Raw genomic sequence first — 3,885 nt, forward strand, 5'->3', positions numbered from 1 at the left:
AAAGAAAACAGGCCATAGTTTCTGTATTCAGGGATTTATTTATTTACTATATTTGCCCATAAGGCAAAGATGTCAGTGATGAGATTATATATTACAATTAGCATAAACTCTATCCTTACAGAAAATTATACTTTTTACATGACACTTACTATTATTTCCAAGTGAAACAGAAGAAAAAATTGGCATTTATCAAGTCATATCTTTAATAAGGCCTTATGCTTTATTTGTAGTTTATCATATTTAAAATTTTTACTTTAGCCAATTTAAGCATACTTACATATTGTCCCTTTCATATAATTCTATCATTTCCTAAAGAATTATTTCTGTCTGTGTTTTGAAATTTTTCACTGTATGCTTATGTTTTGAAGGGAGTTTTTTTCCTTAAAAGAAAAGTCGGTTGACTGCCTTACAAAATGATCCCCCCAGAACAGATTTGCCTTTATTTCTGCTTTGCACTCTATGAATTTCATGGGTTTTGGATCAAATTTTGTATCACTCTCTTCCTTAAGATTCTCACAGGATGAAAATAGGGTTATTCTGAACTCCCTAGCAGAACAAACATGGGATTGTTGTCTTTATTTATTCCAAAGAGTTTTTGATTTGCAAAATGAGTCTGCATCTTTTTGCACAGCCTTTCTGTTTCTTCTCCATTAGTGGCATCTATGGATTCTCTTCACATTCCTGTAAACCCACTTCAGTAAGTGCAAATTCATCATTTTATACAACTTGTAGTTGAAGATGTTTCTGTCATTTTTCTGGAAATTGAAATCTGAAATGACTTTTTTCTTTTTATAAAGTTGACCTCACTTTAAAAATAAACTTTTGTGCATAAACTTGGTCCTTGGTTCAAAACTAGTTTCCACTGTTATTCCATGGCCTGCTCTTAAAGTCATTTTTTTTAATGATTTTATTTATTTTACTTATTATTATTAAATATTAAAAATATTTATTTATTTATTTAACAGAGAAGGAGAGAGAGAGCACAAGCAGGGGGAGGAGGAGAGGGAGAGGGAGAAGCAGGTTCCCCACTGAGCAGAAAGCCCTACACAGGGCCCAATCCCAGGACCCGAGGACCATGACCCATGGATGCTTAACCAACTGAGCCACCCAGGCAACCCAAGTAATTTTTAATAATAAAATGATTACCTTAAAACTCATCAAACAAAAATAATACTCTGAATCTTGATGACATAAGGTAGAACAGTGGGCAAATGATGACATAGCAGCCAGAATGAATAATTCATAGTTACACCAGCCATATGCAATGGATCTTAGTAATATAATATTAAGTTTTAATAAGTTCCAAAATTTTAATAAGTTCCAAAATTTTATACCGATTTGAAAAAGTTATAAAAAAACAAAACAAAACAAAGCAAGAGAATATTGAGTACTAGTTTCAGGACCAGGGTTATCTCTCGTGATGAAAGCAAGTGTAAGAGTAGACTGGGAGGACCAGAAATACTGCATGGTTAGATGTGTATTATTTTCAGATCCTTTTATTTTCAACTCAAAACAACTTTATGTAACATTCAGATACGTTCACACTCTGTTCTACCCCCTGATTGTGGAATTTCTATTTTATTTTATTTTTTTTCCCAACTCAAACTTCATCTATTTTAATGTATTATTTGCCTCCCACTAATAAGCCTTTATTTCACTCGTTATAACTGAGCAATAAATCTTCCTTGCCCAATTAATCCAAAGGAAAAAAACACTGAAATGATTAGTAAAGAAAAATGTAGGGACTAACACACCCTTTTAATATGTTTTTAAATATTTTTAAGGTTTAAAAAGTGTTTAAAGTTTGTAGCTCCTGGTTAGGAAAACATTATCTGAATGAACAGCCTAATGGCAAACCATTGTAGAATGTTTCAGTTGCATGGGGAGCAGAAGGGTAGGGATTCTCTTCATAGCACCCCAGCTTTCTTCATGAGAAGGTCAGAGGTACACTGGTTTGTTTTACTATGACATCAATTAGGTGATCGAAGCTGCTTTTCCTTCAGCAAGGGCTTTATTTGTCAGAAAGGCATTATGCTTGAACTCCAGATTTGGCAGACAATTTACTGATGAAATTCATAATCTTTGGGTTGCTCTGATATTTTGACATATTTGCTGGGTTCTGGGCCACATCCTTGGAAGACCACCATAATTTCTGGATCCTCCATGGCTGCAAGAACTTCGATCACTAAGAATTTCATTGAGCCCAGGCATTCCTGCCATCCCAGGCATCCCCCCTGCCATTCCAGGCATTCCTCCAGGAAAATTACCAGGCATTCCCCCAGGAAAGCCACCTGGGAAAGAGCCATACTGAGCTCCTGATTGTTGTCTGGCTTCTTCCTCCCTCTGGGCTGCCTCATGTTCTTCCTGAGCCTTCTTAACCCTTTCTATTCTTTCTTTGATCTCTCCCTCTTCATGTTTTTCCTCATACTTTTTCCGATGTTCAGCAATTTTCTGGGCCCTCAGTTGAACTTCTTTCAGCATTGCAATAGCATCTTTATCATCTTTGCTTTATTTACAAGCAAAGGCAAGATCATGTGCTGCTTCTTCCCTATGGCTCAGAATTCTATGTGCTTTCCCCAAGCTACTTAAAAGGCTGAGCTGAATCAGGATTTATTTCAATAGCTCTGTCACAGTCTTGAATGGCAGCATATAGCTTCTGTAATTTGATGAAGACACTGGTTCTCTTGGCATACAGAATGGCCAAGCGAGGATTTAGTTTGATGTCATCTGTGAACAAATCAATGGATTTCTGTAGTTCACCATCATTTAGGGCATCAATGGCAGCCACTTTTTTATCATTTGCCTGATCCATCATTTCCTCGGTTATCTCTACATTTTCATCTCCCATTTCTTGAGGGGCATCAGTATCTGGTTCAATCACACCTTCATTGTCAATTTCTAGATCATTTTCCTCACTTGATGGTTCATCTGTCTTTATGTTTTCCTCTACCTTCTTACTATCTGATTTTTCTTCCTTGATACTGTCTTCTGATTTAGTTTTATGAGTGGCAGTTGGTATTTTACCCCCCCATGCTCTCCACCCACTCCCGCAGGAAATGCATTTCCTCAGTGTGCAGAACGCTCGGATCCTGCTTACACGTTTTCATCAAGTCCCGAAGCTCGCTCGCTTTCCGGGGGTCCATGGTCTGGAGGCAGTGGCAGGCAGCAAGCAGCAGACACAGCTGAGGTTGCTATCCGATTCCAGGCGCGGGCAGATACTAGCTCAGCATGACCATGTGGAAGGTGTGGAATTTCTATTTTAATTTGTATTCCTAAGCAGTTCTGGAATGTCTACAATTTGTAGGATTACAAACAAAAATCTCTACCTTAAAGTAGGAAGATATCCAGGTCTTTTTGTAGCTGAAATGGTAAAATGATGAGATCAATTCATACTTCTTTTATTTCATTTGAGACAGATTCACTGGGTTAGGGCAGACATTTCATAGGACTATATGACAGTATAGGGACAAAATTTTTGGCCCAAGTTGTCTCACAGAAACTTGTAAACCCAGGATACACTATTTATAGAAATATTATGAAAATTAAACTTTTGACAAAGATGAAGAAAAACCTTAATTTGATTTTATAGTGAAAAAATAACAGCACAAATTTGTAATCCACACTTTCCACACACACCCCCCCCCCAGGGAGAGGGGGAAAAAAAATCATGTTTGGTGAATGTCTGGGAAATTTATGATTGGGCAAAGAGTACCTTGAAATTGATTATAAATAAAGATACTCTAGCTTCTAGAATTTTCTCTCAGCCTTCTTTCTTGTCTGGAAATTTTCAAGAATTGACTAATTATTAGTCACATTTTCAAAAATGGCAGGTTAACTTCCAGTCACACTGTCACAATCCTCTTTCTTCCTGCCCCTCCCTTCTAA

At 36.9% G+C, this 3,885-nt stretch overlaps 1 pseudogene; it reads right to left on the minus strand.

Moving 5' to 3' along the window:
• Positions 1 to 2,029: 2,029 nt before the first annotated feature.
• On the minus strand, positions 2,030 to 3,143 carry LOC132015110 (hsc70-interacting protein-like; annotated as a pseudogene).
• Positions 3,144 to 3,885: the final 742 nt, after the last annotated feature.

Source organism: Mustela nigripes, chromosome 4 (genome assembly GCF_022355385.1).
Source record: "Mustela nigripes isolate SB6536 chromosome 4, MUSNIG.SB6536, whole genome shotgun sequence".
Taxonomy (NCBI): domain Eukaryota; kingdom Metazoa; phylum Chordata; class Mammalia; order Carnivora; family Mustelidae; genus Mustela; species Mustela nigripes.